The sequence below is a fragment of the Balaenoptera ricei genome, chromosome 6, assembly GCF_028023285.1.
Source record: "Balaenoptera ricei isolate mBalRic1 chromosome 6, mBalRic1.hap2, whole genome shotgun sequence".
In the NCBI taxonomy this organism is placed as follows: Eukaryota; Metazoa; Chordata; class Mammalia; order Artiodactyla; family Balaenopteridae; genus Balaenoptera; species Balaenoptera ricei.
The window spans coordinates 6,470,720-6,489,014 of NC_082644.1; the positions used below are offsets into that span (position 1 = coordinate 6,470,720).

General features: G+C 41.6%; 1 protein-coding gene across 29 annotated transcripts in view; it reads left to right on the forward strand.

Moving 5' to 3' along the window:
- The window catches only part of SAP30 (Sin3A associated protein 30), a 101,303-nt gene extending 98,436 nt beyond the window's left edge, over positions 1–2,867 (forward strand). For 22 of the 29 annotated variants that reach the window (XR_009503955.1, XR_009503950.1, XR_009503947.1 and 19 more), the window contains 3 exons: positions 680–768; positions 915–1,609; positions 2,559–2,867. The gene's annotated coding sequence lies outside the window, so the exon portion shown is untranslated. Of the gene's footprint in view, positions 1–217; positions 282–679; positions 769–914; positions 1,610–2,558 lie in introns of all 29 variants that reach the window. The other 7 variants (XR_009503939.1, XR_009503941.1, XR_009503954.1 and 4 more) reach the window with 6 other exon arrangements.
- Positions 2,868–18,295: the final 15,428 nt, after the last annotated feature.

The window sequence follows — 18,295 nt, forward strand, 5'->3', positions numbered from 1 at the left end:
GGAACAAGTTTACTTAGAATGCTGCTTTTGATAACAGATTATGTGAACTTCCTTGCCTTTAAGTGATCTATATTTGCTTCTGAGATCTCTTCTCACTTTGGTTAAGAAACAAGTATTGTCTTACAGTGACTTGTGATCTTATTTGACCAAGTGTTTTGAAACTTTTTGACGAACTTCCCAAGTATCAAATTTTAATTAAAATTCTTTTGACCTTCAGCTAACTTTGGGATGCTTTAGAGGGCCCTTGACGCATCTTAGAAGTATTTAACTCGTATTATTTGGTACGTTGAATTACACGGGAAGCATTGTCAAGTGGGTGATAAGCCTCCTCAGATTATACACTACAGATAAATGTTATTAATATAGATATTCTAGAAATTATGTAAAGTTTCTGAAATGTAGATATGTCCTGGTATAATGCTATCAGTCATAATTCTGGTTATCTTAAAATGTTGTATATCGCAGCAACTTGACTAAGCTTTTTTGTTAACACACTGTAATCAGATCTTTAACCTTGCCTTTTTAAGTCTTTAATAGACAGTTAAGCGGATGCTTTGCAAAAGTGCTTCATCTTCAAGAAGATTCATAGGAATGACTAATAAATTTTAGATTATACTACCTTTTTTTTTTTGCCGCACGACATGGCAAAATTAAGTCACGATATTAATTCCCCAACCAGGGATTGAACCCGTGTCCCCTGCAGTGGAAGTGCAGAGTCTTAACCACTGGATCACCAGCGAAGTCCCTCAGATTATACTGCTGAACTAGGTAAGAAATTAAAAACCCTAATGGAAATCCTGATGGCTTCATAAAAAGTTAACAAAAGGATTGGTTACTAAGTGAACTGGTGAATATGGTTATAATGTTTATGGGTTTTGTCTGGAAAATTACTGATTTTGATTTGTGTTTTCCAGATATAGGGAAGCACTTCCCCTCCAGTTACTCATGACTTACAGCAATTTGGTAAATTATATACCTTGCTGAGTAAAACTGAAATATTTTTCTTTTCTCTCTGGCTGGTTCCTCCAGAAACTGGAGATCCTTGGGTTCTGAGCAGCCTTATCAGGTGAATGGGAAAGACTGTCTGTCTCCTGGCATGTACAGGAATCTTGATATTTTGGGGACCAAGAATGCCACCGAGGCAGAATCTGATGGCAGGCCTTTGGCATGGATTTCCTGGCCTTGAGAGGCCTTTGGGAATTCAGTCTAAGACTCCTGAGGAGTTCCACCACAGGCAGTTTGGGAAAGCCTATGTAGTCAACTGACCAGACTTAATTTACATGTTTGTGGAGAACACTGCCTGCTTTAAGTCTACTGCTAAAAGCACATGTACAATGCTTGTGTGGCAATTGGGTATAAATAATAAAATGTATGGCCTATAAAGTGTATACCCATTAACATACCTCTGAGCCTGTTCACAATATTTGATCAGTTTTCCCCCATCATGAATATCTAGGCAAATATAAAGGAGGCCTAGCACCAAGGGACATGATCTAGACCTGGGGCAAGAAGCTAAATCACCCTGGCATCAAGGGACATGTTTTGGTCTGTTGAAGAATTTGCAATTAACAAGGGAGACGATGGGAAATCTACATATTTTGAGGTCTGGGTAAGTCATTCTAGCTGATACATGATTTCTTAAACTTATACTGACCAGAGCAGCCTGTTTTGTGGCCTTTCGGACATGCATTGTACATCTGCCTTGGCCACGGAGGAGTGCAATACATTTGAAAGTCAAAACTGGAGATGTGGTTCAGACGTTCAAGGTAAAACTAGGTGGCCATTGTGCATGTGATTTCAGGCACATTCCTATATTGCTGAAAACTTGAATTTTCTGAGCTCTGTCCTACTTGGGATGCCACCAGCCATTCTCAAAGCAGTGACTGCTGGCAGATGGCAGCTGCAACCATATGACCTCAAGATCTCCTCTTGTAACTATTAAACTCTTAGACAATAAAATTGTTTTAGATGTCAGCAGAAAAAGGATATGTGCAGTGGTCAATTGCTCCTGTTATATATATGTTAATACCACATCAGAAGTTAAAACCTACTTAGATAAAAGCACACAACTGGCTACCTGGCTACAAGTCTCCCCCAAAGTGCCAGGTCCAGACTGGTTTTCAGGCTTATTCTCCTGAATTCCTCAGGGAATGAGATTTTTATTATACAAGACTCAGATCCAGGACTTGGAACTTGAGAATATTTCCAGCTCTGTGTCCATTCCCCAAATCAAGGTAGGACTACGTTCCATTTCAGCAGGAAGTGGCCAGAGTGGTAATCAATCACCCCATTCCCTGAAAGAATTGGGTAAGGATGAAACAGGATTGGAGTTTGAAACCAAATCACTGTGAAACGGAGTTCCTCTGCTGAGTTTATGATTAACCTCTCTATCCAAAACACTGTTCCCCTCTTGTTGTCCAACACCTTCTCCTCAAGATTGAGGAGTATCAAAGAAAAGGGAAGAATTGTAATATGGAGGAACAAATCTGACTCCATATTAGATCTGCTCCTTTTACTTTAACCTTATTTAACCTTTGTGTTCTGTCGCCTGTGCTTAGTCATGCTGGCTCTGCATCTTTTGTAAAAGAATGCTGCCTATAACCTGAAATACACAGGACAGCCTACAGGATAACCTAACCTTGACCTGACCTGAACAGAGAATAACAGGAGCATCAGGACCTGACTGTGACCTGGCCTACGCAGACAGCTACATCCAACAACACAAAGTTTGCAACAACTAACCACGCCCCTCCCTCATCTTGCCTTTAAAGGGCTTTGCTAAAAGCCTTTGGGGAGTTCCAGCTTTTTAAGGCATAAGCCACCCATCTCTTTGCCTGGCCCTGCAATAAACATTTCTCTGCTCCAAACTCCGATGTTTCAGTATTGTTTGGCCTCACTGTGCATCGAGCACACAGTGTGTGTGTGCTGTATGTTGTTATGTGTAGATGTGTGTGTGGTATGCATGATGCGGTGTTTCTGTGTGGTATGGGTATGTGTGGTGTGTGTGTGGTGTATATGGTGTGTGTCTGTGGTTTGTGTGGTGTGTGTGTGTGGTATGTGAGGGGTGTATGTGATAGGTGTGCATGGTATATGTATGTGTGTGGTGTGTGTGTGGGGGGGGGGGTATGTCCAGTGTGTGGTCTGTGTGTATGTGTGTGGTATATGTGTGTGTTGCATGTAATCTGTGTGTGGTCTGTGTGGGGTGCGTGTATGTGTGTGATCTGTGTGTCATCTGTATGGTGTGCATGTAGTGTGTGTGGTATATGTGTCTGTAATTTGTGTGGTGTCCGTGGTGTGGGGGGTGTGTGTGGGATGTGTGTCTGTGGTTAGTGTGGTGTGTGTCATGTGTTCGGTGTATGTGTGTGTATGGTATATATAGTGTATGTGGTGTTTCTATCATCTGTGCTGTGTTTAGGGGTGTGTTTGGTGTGTGGAGTGCATAGTGTATGTGTGTGGTCTGTGTGTATAAGTATGTGTGGTCTGTCTGTGTGGTGTGCATGTGTGTGTGTGGTATGTGTATCTGTGGTTTGTGTGGTGGGTGTGAGTGTGGTTTGTGTGGTGTGTGTCATGTTTGGTGTGTGTCTGGTGTCTGTGGTGTGTGGTGGGTGTGAGTGTGGTTAGTGTGGTGTGTGTCATGTTTGGTGTGTGTGTAGTATATGCATGGTGTATGTGTGTGGGGTGTGTGTGTGTGTGGTGTGTCTGTGGTTTGTGTATCTGTGGTGTATGTGTTGTGGTCTCTGTGTGTGGTAGGTTGTGTTTGTGTATGGTGTGTGTCTGTGGTTTGTGTTGTATGTGTAGTGCGTGTGGTGTATTTTGTGTGTGCTGTGTGTGGTGTCTGTGCGTGTTTTGTGCCGTGTGTGTAGTGTATGTGTTGTGTGTGTGGTGTCAGTGGTGTTTGTACACAGGCAGTACACGCAATGTCCTGACACTGTCCTCTGTGTATGGGATGAGTGTTCCGTCTTCCCAGGTGTGACAGGGGTGCCCTTTTCCTCACGCCTTCCTTTACACACACGGGAAAACCAACGACAGGGGAGACTTGGCAGTAGCTTAGAGCCAGGCCCACTTCCGGTTAGTTTAAAGAACATTTACGGATGAAATGGCCAATCTGAAGTAAAAAAAAAGAGGTTGTGGGGAGGGAGACAGGTTAAAAAGAGAAGAGGAAAGGAAGCAGGAGGAGGAGAAGGAGAAAAACTTGTGAACTTCAGAACACTATACTTGCGGTCAAACAGAACAAATTTCTTTTTACTCGGTACATAAACTTGTCCTAAGCAATGTGCTCGAAGGGAAAATTCCCAAGCTGCAGTGCTAGGTTCGGAGTCATTTATCAAGTTAATCATGATCTATTTTCTTGCCCTGAATAGCGTCAGCTGGATTATGTTACATTCCATCCCAGGAAGGGAATCCAAGGGAACAATTCCCAGCAAGCAACTGTTCAGTCTGCAGAGTGAAAACCTCCAAGTCCTTTCATTACTGTTCCCAATATTTTTCCATCATCTTCCAATTGGGGAGATATAGTCAAATGGGAAAATAAGGATTGGAACATACATTATACAGTTTTGGAACCAACACGGTGTTGGTGTCAGGAGAGACCAAGATTCCAATCAGAAGGCAAGGCGAGGCTTGGTACAAGATATTCACTTACAGAGGGTGGAAAAAATAATAAGGCTGGCCTGGTACATACTTGGCACAAACTTGTAAGAGTACAAGTGCTTAACTCAGTTCCTTTCACAAGTACCTGAAATAAGTGGTTGGCCTAATGATATTTTAGCATTCAGCTATGTAATATTTGACAATAACAGAATATGCAAAACTATAAAAATGTAGTGAATTGTACACTGTGAATTGTAAAAATGAATATCAATTTGAGGGATACAACAGATTTAAAATGTAAATTTTTATAATTCTGAAGTGTTATTATGTTCATTTTCTTCATTTGAGATAAAAAATGCCAATATTCTATTTGACTCACAGACCTGATGTAGCCACCTTAACCATGAATGTCCACAGGAAAAAAAATGAATTGGGCTACAAACTAGTTTCTCTAGTTTATGAATTATTGTCAGCCATGAGTTCTCTCCCTCTTCCAAATTTGGGCCTGATATTAATACTACAAAGGACATATGTCTCTATACATGAAAAGGAGGAAGCTGGGAATTTTCTGGATCATGTGGCCTAACAAAAAATTTCTCATGGAATACACAATGAATTGAAGCAATATTTTTAAAGAAAATTTACTTAATTATAATTTATCAAGTTAATTTCTTCTATTCTTCCTTATTTGGTTGTGAGTAAAGAGTCTACCGGCAAAAGATATTTTCCTATTATACTAAAGAATCGTATTATCCAGTTTTTGGCACTGGTCTAGAGTCTAGACATTTTTATATCAATATTATGCAAAAAAAATCACTGGAATTTAACCTAATTGACTACTCAAGGCACTAGATTAAAAGTCAGTGAATCCACCCAGGAGACAAGCAAGCACAGGTGCACAGCAGTTGACCCCTGGCATGTCAGCTGGTGCCTTTTGGGTTCATGTGAATGTGGGGAGGGTGGAAAAGAGCGAATTTGTTGACAAAATTTGCTAGTCACCCAAGGTCAGATTTTTTGCCTTGGATTGTTTTGGGAGAACCCTGCCAACATTTAGGAAATATGATAACTTGGACATTTGCCTATAATTCTTGTAACCCCTCCCGGCTGGAGCTAAGTATTAGCATTAAAACACTCATGTTAAAATGGTCCTCCAAGGTTCAGCATCTCTAGGCTGCCTTACCCTGCTCCCTGTTCCATTTCACCTCAATTCTAAAAGCTCCATGGGTTCTTCTATCCCAGTGACGCTGAGTTGCATCAAGTTGGCCAAGACAGCAAGCTTTGGGAGTTAGTGCAGGAGAACATTTTGACATCATCTAAAAAGAACATGTTTTGTAATTACAAGAGGGTAGGGAGTGAGGAGACTTCTCCCCAGATAATTGGACCCAAATGGAAATAAGGCTTTGCAAAAATGGAATTATTGAAAAATATCAGTAACAATGATGTCTAGATGGTAAGTCAAACAGTGGCTCCCTACAAAATCCACCGATTTATCCATTCCCTGATGAAAACCTTTACTCAGCGTTTCCTCTGAGAAACACTGCCAAGCACATGGGTGGGTGTTAGACAACACTCATGTGTAAGGGAGATGGCCCTGCTCGGAGAGCCATTCTCAGAGCTCCAAACGGACGAGGACAGCTGCCCGGTGCCCTCAGTCTCCCTACCACTGACATTTCCTCACATAAGCCAAGAGGAGGAGTCTGTGACTCAGAAGGCCCTTAGAAGCATTTCATGGCTCCACCCTTTTCAACTGCAGGCATCAGAAGAAGATCCTGACTAGGCACAGCCGGGCACACTAAGGACACAAAGCACGGCTTGTTTAAGTGAACTCATCCCTGTTTTGAAACCCACTGATAAACACAAACTTTTTGCAGATAAAACAAGAGAGGCAGAGAACAGAAGGTGGTTGCCAGGGGTCAGTGGGGGCGGAGGGGCTGAGTACCACGGGCAGCAGAGGGGGCGTTCTGTGGGAGGGAGTGGCTGGTCCTGCGTCCTGACTGTGGTGCATCTACGGCTCTGCGCATGTCTCAAGGCTTACAGAGAAGTACATACACAAAAAGTGAATGTACTGGATGTCCATTCACGGTAAACGTAAAGAAAAGGGGACCCGCATGCACCGTTGGCGGGAATGTAAATTGGTGCAGCCACTGTGGAGAGCAGTATGGAGGTTCTTTAAGAAAACTCAAAATAGAGCTACCATACGATCCGGCAATCCCACTTCTGGGCATATATCAGGAGAAAATGTGTATCTGAAAAGATGCATGCACCCCAATGTTCACAGCAGCACTATTCACAATAGCCAAGACATGGAAGCAACCTAATGTCCATCAACAGATGAAAGGATAAAGAAGATGTGGTATATATATACAATGGAATATTACTCAGCCATAAAAAGGAATGAAATAATGCCATTTGCAGCAACATGGATGAACCTAGAGATGATCATACTAAGTGAAGTAAGCCACACAGAGAAAGACAAATACCATATCACTTATATGTATAATCTAAAATATGACACAAATGAACTTATTTACAAAACAGAAATAGACTCACAGACATAGAAAACAAACTTATAATTATCGAAGGGAAAAGGAGGTGGGGAGGGATAAATTAGGGGTTTGGGATTAGCAAGTACACACTACTACATGTAAAATAGATAAACAACAAGGTCCCACTGTATAGCACAGGGAACTATATTTAGTATCTTGCAGTAAACCATAATGGAAAAGAATGTGAAAAAGAATATAAACACGCACACACATATCTGAATCACTATGCTGTACAACAGAAACTAATACAACATTGTAAATCAACTATACTTCAATAAAAAATCTTTTTTAAAGTGAACTCAAAAATTATATACATAACAGTATCTTTAGTCAAGTGTGGAAACAGAGACCATAAAATAACCCATTGGAAATATACAGCACTTTCCAGGTTAAAACTCCTCAATGTAATTTAAACTGTATACTCCCATTTGTCTTGACTTTAAAAGATTAGGAGACATGTTGATATGAAGATAAATGTTTAATAGATGTATTGGACAAGAATAAAACTCTGTCTCCTAACAAACAGCCAGAGCAAGAACTCTCTGCCCCCAGAGACAGAGTGTGCAGTGACAGCACAGTTCAAGACCCCATTCCAACCGTGTCCATCAAACTGGGCACTGAGCCTGATCCGCCTTTGTACTTTCAGCACAGTTTTGCCCAGAGTAGTGCTCAAAAAATCTTGTTTTACCTAAAGTGAAGGGAGGAGAAGGCTTCTGGCGGGTACACACAGAGCAGAAGCTCGTAAGTATCCCCAGTGTGGGATCCATGTAACTTCAAGTTAATTTTGCCACCGTGTGTAAACCAAGACTGCCCAAGGTATTTTCATTTCATTTAGTTTGGAAGTCACTCAAGGTGGAGTTCAGAATTAAGAAATTGGATGCTATCTTGGATACTGGTGATGGGCCATGAAAAATAAATTAGGTCCTTTAAATAGTAAGTACTGTATAAAACAACCCAGGAGTTAGCCAGAGAAAAAAACGGCAAAGCCAATTTTTAAATAAACTTTTCTGTAATCAATCAAATCTTTTTAGAATTCAGATAATATAACAGACTCAGAATTTGGTCATAAAAAGAAAGCTGCCAAAATAACAACATAAAATAAATGTAGAACACTTCATTTTTACGAATTTGTTTTTTCAAAAGAAAACAGAGACGCTGCCAATTTATCCCTCAGCAACCTTCCAACTGGGTAAAAGCACTAAAATAATATATGCTATTTAAAAATTATAAGGAATCCGTTAAATTGCCAAGGTCTCAGATTTCATGTATTGAGGATTTTGCTTTGATGGGAAGCAAATGCTATACACACCCTATTGGAATTAGATATTTCTGGATGTGAGCAGCAGTTTTCTTTGAACTGGACGGAGAATGCTGTATAAATGAGACTGAATAATAAATACTTGCCTGTGGAGTCCTCTCTCAGCGTCAGACACCAACCAAGCAGCCTGCAGGAAGGAGGAAGAAACTGGCCTGGGCTCATGGATCCCCCCTTCCAGGTTCAGACAGGGAACAGTTGACCTTCAGCTCCTTCAGAGTTCCTGCTGCACTGGGGGAGGCTTGTTCCCGCCGCCTTACTGTCTACACGAGGCCACTGACTCTGTTAGAGACCTATGTTGTTGCTTATCCTGCTTTGCAGCTACCCAGGCTCTGTGCCTGTGTGCCCAACTCTCTAATACACCAATGACAGCCTTTCCAGGGGTCTTACCTTCGCTGGGAGGCCGAACACGTGGCCCAGCCCAGGCAGAGAACCCAGACAGGGTCAGGAACAAGGGCTTCAGTTCTGGCCCTTTCCTATCTCTTCTCTTTTCCCCTTCCCTCTCTCTCTCACCTGTTTATCATTGGTACGCACCATAATGTGTTTACTAGGTGGTATAAGCTGTTACAGCAGAAGGTAACAAGGCTTCTAATTGGTGCAGAAGCCTGCATTGGGCGTCTCTTACAAGCATTCCACCCAGCCAGGCACAGGGAGATGAGAGAGGAGTGGGACCCAACCCCCCCCTCCCTCTTGGCACTCTGAATGACTGAGATCAACTCACAGGCGTATTGATTTGTCAGGCAGACCCTGGTTGCTGAGCAAGTGGCCATAAAGACTGTACGAAAAAAGAAACAAACAAAACCAACAAAAAACCAAATCGCCTTTCCTCCAAAGCAAATTAAGTAACAGAGATCCAAATTGGATCACTTAACATTTTCTGTTTTAAATGTACTTAAGAACATTTGCTTACTAAGACGAGTTTTTGTTTTATACAACCTTAGAGAAGCCCTATGACTTTTGTCTTTATTTCCTTTTAATACAGTTCATTGAAATTATCTGGATTTGGCACCTTGATTTGTTACTTTTTAGCATTATGTGAACTTTTAGAAACAATCATCCTAATAGCCATGTAATACAAGTTTTATTTAATAGTTTTTAAAAGTGAAATATGGTTCATAGTTTAGTGCCAAAAAGTGACTAAAATGAACAAATCTCATGAAATTATCAGTGGACTCTAGGAAACAAAGCATTAAAAGAAAACTCTGTGAGCAATAGACTTTGAACATATTTTCCCCCAAAGATCAAAGGGTAAGATTAAAATTTCAAAAGTGTGATGATTTTTAACCTTTGAAGGTTAAGTATTTACAAAGAAATAAAAGCTGAAAATATTATATATATTTTGAAAATTAAAAGAAAAACAGCAACTCAGTTCATGTGATGAAATAATATTGACTATGCACCAAGTTTTTAAAGTCCACTAGTCCTGGATACTGAGATTAGAAATGCAGTATAGACCGAGTTAGGATAAAATCATCTGATTGACTTACGGGAATAAATTCCAGGTTTATTTGAAGGCAAAGAATTAAAATCACCCTCTACAATGTCCAACACATAGCCAGTTCTTAATAAATACTGGGTGCACGGGGGGAAAACAATGCATTCTTGGCTTGGAGGTTTAAAAAAGTCTTTGAGACGCTTCTTGGTCTCCTGATTGCGTTCAGCATGCTGACCTGGATTCTGGATGAGAATCACCCTGTCCACGGGCAGCTCGGCAGGAAAACCCGAACAGTCTCCTCTGAAGCTTCTACCAATCCTCACCCCCGACGCACACTGTTTTATACTCAAATGAGTACTTAATGCAATTAAAAACTTTGAATGGCCGTTTCAGAGTTACAACCTCAGGCAAGCAGCTTTTGGAGTGGGTCGCCTGCTCAGTGTCACGCAGCGGCCACCCTGGTAGCACGTGCAGCCCCGACACGTGAGAGGCACGAGCTTCTGGGGGAGTCGGGGAGGGGAATGACTCTGAAAGTGAGAATCATACTGACTTCTTACTACCTCTGCTTCTTCCTTTGCTTACCTGTTTCTCCCTTAATTTCAGCAAGAGGTTTCATTTGTTATATGGTGAATTTACCATGAAAGAATCTTTCTTTTAAGGAGGAAAATAAAATTCAATGTCTAACACTTGGCTAGCTAATAAGAGACATGTTCACAGATATTTTATCTTTATCATGTATGATTTCCTCTACAAGTTACAGCTCCAGTATGTTAGCTTTAGAAATGTTATTTTTACGTGAAGCTTTGTGATACTTCATGGCTGAACCTGACAAAATTAGATTTCCTTTTGCCAGGTGTACGATTCAGGGTTCTCTAGAGAAACAGAACCAGTAGGGTGTGCGTGTGTGTGTGTGTGTGTGTCTCTGTGTGTGTGTGTGTGTGTGTTTGTGTTACGAGTTTATTGTAAAGAACTGGTTCAGGTGATCATGGAGGCTGAGACTACAAGATCTGTAGTCAGCAAGCTGGAGATGCAGGGGAACTGATGTAGCCCCACACTGAATCTGAAGGCCTGAGAACCAGAAGCACCGATGGTAGGATTTTAGTCTGAAAACCAGCAGGTTTGACACCTAAGAAGAGCTGATGTTTCAGTTTTAGTCCAAAGGCAAGAAAAAACTGATGTCCCAGCTCAGGGGCAGTCGAGCAGGAAGAGTTGCCTCTCACTGACAGGAAAGTCAGCCTTTTTTGTTCCATTCAGACCTTCAGTCGGTTGGACGAGGCCCACCCGCATTAGGGAGGGCCACCCCCTTTACTCAGTCTACTGATTCAAACATGAATCTCATTCACAACCCCCCTCACAGACACACACACCCAGAATTATGTTTGACCAAATGTCTGGGCACCCCTTGCTCCAGTAAAGTTAACACATAAAAATTAACCATCACACGAGGTGAGACTCAATTGTACGATTAAATGAGTGCTGATAAATTTACATGCAAGAAATTATGCTTATATCATAAGTTCAAGCTTTTGGTTGCAGAACATTTGAAGATTTAATGAACCATTTTAAGGAGAAATTAGTTAGCCTTTGCAGTGTTACCTGAAAAACTATTGTTTAACCAAAAACAATTCTATAAATATTAGCCACTATTTAATTAGTTCATTAATTCATGTATCAATCATGCATGTGTTCAGCAGACCTCAGTTGAGCATGTTTTGTGCCAGGCACTGTGCCAGACACAGGGTGTTCAGATGCCAAAGGAGAAAAACCCATTCCTGTCAGCCAGGAACTTACTGTCTAGTAGGTGAGACAGCCAAATAAATTAGGAAGTAAAGTGGGTTACTGAATATGCTTTTTTTTGAGATATAATTGACATGTAACATTATATTAGTTTCAGATTGGAGGTAGAGACAAGACAGTGGAGTGGAAGGACTTGAGCTCACCTCCTTTCATGAAAACACCAAAATCACAACTAACTGCTCACAACCAGTGATAACAAAGACTGCAACCTACCCCAAAAGATATTCTACACCTAAAGACAAAGAAGAAGCCACAAGATGGCAGGAGGGGCACTTTCACGATATAATCAAATCCCATACCCACCGGGTGGGCAACTCACAAACTGGAAAATAATTATATTGCAGAGGTTCTCCCACAGGAGTGAGAGTTCTGAGCCCCATGTCAGGCTCCCCAGCCTGGGAGGAGCCCCTAGAGCATTTGGCTTTGAAGGCCAACAGGGCTTGAGTGCAGGAGCTCCACAGGACTGGGGGAAACAGAGACTCCACTCTTGGAGGGCGCACACAAGGTTTCACGTGCACTGGGATCCCGGGCAAAGCAGTGACTCCACAGGAGCCTGGGCCAGATCTACCTGTGGGTCCTGGAGGCAGGGATCGGCTGTGGCTCACTGTGGGGGGAAGGACACTGGTGGCGGAGGCCTCAGGGAATATTCATAGGTGTGAGCTCTCCTGGAGGTCGCCATTTTTGCACCGAGACCTGGCCCCACCCAACAGCCTGCAGGCCCCAGTGCTAGGACGCCTCAGGCCAGACAGCCAACGAGGGTGGGGGGACACAGCCCAACCCACCAACAGACATGATGCCTAAAGTCACGTCCTGAGCCCACAGCCACCTCTAAACACACCCTTGACATGGCCCTGCCCACCAGAGGGGCAAGACCTAGCTCTACCCACTAGTGGGCATGCATCAGTCCCTCAAACCAGGAAGCCTACAAAAGCCCCTGGACCAACCTCACCCACCAGGGGACATAAACTAGAAGCAAGAGGAATTACAATCCTGAAACCTGCAGACCGGAGACCACAAACACAGAAAGTTAGACAAAATGAGACGGCAGAGAAATATGTTCCACACGAAGGAACAAGATAAAATGCCAGAAGAACAATGAAGTGAGGCGGAGATAGGCAATCTGTCTGAAAAAGAATTCAGAATAATGATAATAAAGGTGATCCAAGATCTCGAAAAAAGAATGGAGGCACAGACCAAGAAGATACAAGAAATGTTTAACAAAGAGCAAGAAGATTTAAAGAACAAACAGAGATGAACAATACAATAACTGAAATGAAAAATATACTAGAAGGAATCAATAGCAGAATTAATGAGGCAGAAGAATGAATAAGTGAGCTGTAAGACAGATTGGTGGAAATCACTACCGTGGAACAGAATAAAGAAAAAAGAATGAAAAGAAATGAGGACGGTCTAAGAGACCTCTGGGACAAAATTAAATGCATCAACATTCGCATTATAGGGGTCCCAGAAGGAGGAAAGAGAGAGAAAGGGCATGAGAAAATATTTGAAGAGATTATAGCCAAAAACTTCCCTAACATGAGAAAGGAAACACTCAAGTCCAGGAAGCACAGAGAGTCCCATACAGGATAAACCCAAGGAGGAACATGCCGACACACATATTTATCAAACTGACAAAAATAAACGACAAGGAGAAAATATTAAAATCAACAAAGGAAAAGCAACAAATAATATACAAGGGAATCCCCATAAGGTTATCAGCTGATTTTTCAGCAGAAACTCTGCAGGCCAGAAGGGAGTGGCAGGATGTATTTAAAGTGATGAGGGCTTCCCTGGTGGCGCAGTGGTTGAGAGTCTGCCTGCCAATGCAGGGGATGCGGGTTCAAGCCCTGGTCTGGGAAGATCCCACATGCCGCGGAGCAACTAGGCCCGTGAGCCACAATTACTGAGCCTGCGCGTCTGGAGCCTGTGCTCTGCAACAGGAGAGGCCGCAACGGTGAGAGGCCCGCGCACCGCGATGAGGAGTGGCCCCCGCTTGCCACAACTAGAGAAGGCCCTCGCACAGAAACAAAGACCCAACACAGCCAAAAAAATAAACGAATAAATAAATAAAGTGATGAAAGAGAAAAACCTAAAGCCAAGAATACTCAGCAAGGCTCTCGTTCAGATTCAATGGAGAAATCAAAAGCTTTACAGAAAAACAAAAGCTAAGAGAATTCAGCACCACCAAACCAGCTTTACAACAAATGCTAAAGGAACTTCTCTAGGTGGAAAAGAAAAGGCTACAAGTAGAAACAAGAAAATTACGAATGGGAAAGCTCACCAGTAAAGGCAAACACACCGTAAAGGTAGGAAATCATCCACACACAAATATGATCTCAAAAGCAGCAATAGTGAGGGCAGTACAAACGCAGGATATTGGAAATGCATTTGAAATTAAGAGACCAGTAACTTAAAACAATCTTGTATATATAAAGACTGCTATATCAAACCTCATGGTAACTGCAAACCAAAAATCTACAATAGATACCCACACAAAAAAGAAAAAGCAATCCAAACACTAAAGATAGTCATCCAATCACAAATGAAGAGAAGAAAAGAGACCTACAAAACAAATCCAAAACAATTAACAAAATGGCGATAAGAACATACGTATCGGTAATTATCTTAAATGTAAACAGATTAAATGCTCCAACTAAAAAACACAGACTGGCTGAATGGATACAAAAACAAGACCCGTATATATATGCTGTCTACAAGAGACCCACTTCAGATCTAGCGACACATACAAAGTGAAAGTGAAAGGATGGAAAAAGGTATTCCATGCAAATGGAAATCAAAAGAAATCTGGGATAGCAATATTCATATAAGACAATATATACTTTAAAATAAAGACTGTTACAAGAGACAAAGAAGGACACTTCATAATGATCAAGGGATCAATCCAAGAAGATATAACAATTATAAATATATATGCATCCAACATAGGAGCACCTCAATATATAAGGCAAATATTAACAGCCACAAAAGGGGAAATCGACAGTAACACAATCATAGTAGGGGACTTTAACAGCCCACTTACATCAATGGACAGATCATCCAGACAGAAAATCAATAAGCAAACACAGGCCTTAAATGACACATTAGACCAGATGGACTTAAATTATGGAGCATTCCATTCGAAAGCAGCAGAATACACATTCTTCTCAAGTGCACATGGAACATTCTCCAGAATAGATCACATGCTGGGCCACAAAGCACGCCTCAGTAAATTTAAGAAAACTGAAATCATATCAAGCATCTTTTCCGACCACAACACTATGAGATTAGAAATCAACTACAAGAATAAAACTGTAAAAAACACAAACCCGTGGAGGCTAAACAATATGTTACTAAACAACACATGGATCACTGAAGAAATCAAAGAGGAAATCAAACAATATCTAGAGACAAATGAAAATGAAAAAAAGATGATCTAAAACCCATGGTATGCAGCAAAAGCTGTTCTAAGAGGGAAGTTTATAGCAATACAATCTTACCTTAGGAAACAAGAAAAATCTCAAATAAACAACCTAACCTTACACCTAAAGCCACTAGAGAAAAAAGAACAAACAAAGCCCAAAGTTAGTAGAAGGAAAGAAATCATAAAGATCAGAGCAGAAATAAATGAAATCGAGACAAAATAGAAAACATCAATGAAACTAAAAGCTGGTTCTTTGAAAAGATAAACAAGATTGATAAACCTTTAGCCAGACCCATCAAGAAAAAGAGGGAGAGGGCGCAAATCAATAAAATTAGAAATGAAAAAGACGTTACAACAGACGCTACAGCAATACAAAGGATCATAATAGACTACTACAAGTACCTATACTCCAATAAAATGGACAACCTAGAAGAAAAGGACAAATTCTTAGAAAGGTACAACCTTCCAAGACTGAACGAGGAAGAAGTAGAATATATGAACAGACCAATCACAAGTACTGAAATTGAAACTGTGATTAGAAACTCCCAACAAATGAAAGTCCAGTACCAGATGGCTTCACAGGCGAATTCTATCAAACACTTAGAGAAGAGTTAACACCTACCCTTCCAAAACTCTTCCAAAAAACTGAAGAGGAAGGGACACTCCCAAGCTCATTCTACGAGGCCACTGTTACCACGATACCAAAACCAGACAAAGAAACCACAAAAAAAGAAAATTACAGGTCAATATCAATGATGAACATAGTCGCAAAAATCCTCAACAAAATACTAGCAAACTGAATCCAAAAATGCATTAAAAGGATCATACACCATGATCAAGTGGGATTCATCTCAGGGATGCAAGGATTCTTCAATATCTGCAAATCAATCAGTGTGACACACCACACTAACGAAATGAAGAATAAAAAACTTATGATCATCTCAAGAGATGCAGACGAAGCTTTTGACAAAATTCAACACCCATTTATGATAAAAACTCTCCAGAAAGTGGGCATAGAGGAAACCTGCCTCAACATAATAAAGGCCATATATGACAAACCCACAGCTAACATCATACTCAACAATGAAAAGCTGAAAGCATTTCCTCTAAGATCAGGAACAAGATAAGGATGTCCACTCTCACCACATTTATTCAACATAGTTTTGGAAGTCCTAGCCATGGCAATCAGAGAAGAAAAAGAAATAAAAGAATCCAAACTGGAAAGTAAGAAGTAAAACTGTCAGTTTGCAGATGACATGATACTATACATAGAAAATCTTAATGATGCTACCATAAAACTACTAGAGCTCAGCAATGAATTCAGTAAAGTTGCAGGATAGAAAATTAATACACAGAAATCTCTTGCATTTCTATACACTAACAATAAGAGATCAGAAAGAGAAATTAAGGAAACAATGCCATTTACCATTGCATCAAAAAGCAAAAAATACCTAGGAACAAACATACCTAAGGAGGCAACAGACCTGTACACGGAAAACTATAAGACACTGATGAAAGAAATTGAACATGACATAAACAGATGGAAAGATATACCACATGCTTTGATTGAAAGAATACTGTCAAAATGAATATACTACCCAAGGCAATCTAGAGATTCAATGCAATCCCTATCAAATTATCAATGACAACTTTCACAGAACTAGAACAAAAACTTTTAATATGGGTATGGAAACAGAAAAGACCCCGAATAGCCAAAGCAATCCTGACAGAGAAAAACGGAGCTGAAGCAATACGACTCCCTGACTTCAGACTATACTACAAAGTTACAGTAATCAAAACAGTATTGTACTGGCACCAAAACAGAAATGTACATCAATGCGACAAGATAATAAGCACAGAAATAAACCCACACACCTATGGTCAATTAATCTATGACAAAGAAGGCAAGAATATACAATGGAGGTAAGACAGTCTCTCTTCAGTAAGTGCTGCTGAGAAAACTGGACAGCCACATGTAAAAGAATGAAATTAGAACACTCGCTTAGCAGCATACACACACAAAAAAAACTCAAAATGGATTAAAGACCTAAATGTAAGACCAGATACTATAAAACTCTTAGAGGAAAACATAGGCAGAACATTCTAGGACATAAGCTGCAGCAATATCTTTTTGGGTCCACCTCCTACAGTAATGAAAATAAGAACAAAAATAAATGGGAACTAATTAAACTTAAAAGCTTTTGCACAGCAAAGGAAACCATAAACAAAATGAAAAGTCAACCCACAGAATGGGAGAAAATATTTGCCAATGAAGTGACCGACAAGGGATTAATCTCCAAAATATACAAACAGCTCATACAGCTCAATGTCAAAAAGACAAACAACCCGATCAAAAAATGGACAGAAGATCTAAATAGACATTTCTCCAAAGAAGACAAACAGATGGCCCAAAAGCACATGAAAAGATGCTTCACATCACTAATACAATGAGGTATCACCTCATACGAGTTAGAATAGCCATCATCAAAAATTCTACAGAGAGTGGAGTCAAGATGGCGGACTAGGAGAACACAGAATTCGCGTCTCCTCACAACTAGGGCACCTACCAGGCACTGGTGGGGGACCACAGATACCTAAGGGGACGGGAGGAAACCCCAGCGACCGGGTAGGACGTGGGGTGCGGGGGGAGTGTAAGGGGAGAAGTGGAGGCGGGACGGGACTGGCACCCCTGAGGGGCGGCTGGGGGAGGGGAAGGGATCCATGCCAAAGTGGGAAATTGGGGGACCATTGGGAGGACAGAGGATCAAAAGGGAGTGTGGCCAAGTTTCCCCTGCCCACTTGGGCCCCTGGAAGCCTGCTGAGATTCCGGGCCTGATCCTCTGCCCACCGAGGCCCCCTCTAGCCACACAGGCCCTGAGGGAGTGGGAAGGAGGGAAGGGGGAGCAAAAGTAAAGGTCGGACCTCTGGGACCGGCACCACTGAGGGGGGTGGCTGGGGGAGGGGAAGAGTTCCTACACCCAGCAGGACCCACCCACGGTTAGAGGTCCAGCAGCGACGGGGGAGACCCTGGGGGTGATGGGGGAGGGGCACAGAGGAACAGAAGGGAACGTGGCCAGTGCTTTCCCTGTCCACTTAGGCACTGGGGAGCCTGTTGGGCCCCCAGGCCTAATCCTGTGCCCTTGGAACCTCCCTCCTGCCGCGCAGAGCCCAAGCCCCACCCCTACACCCCC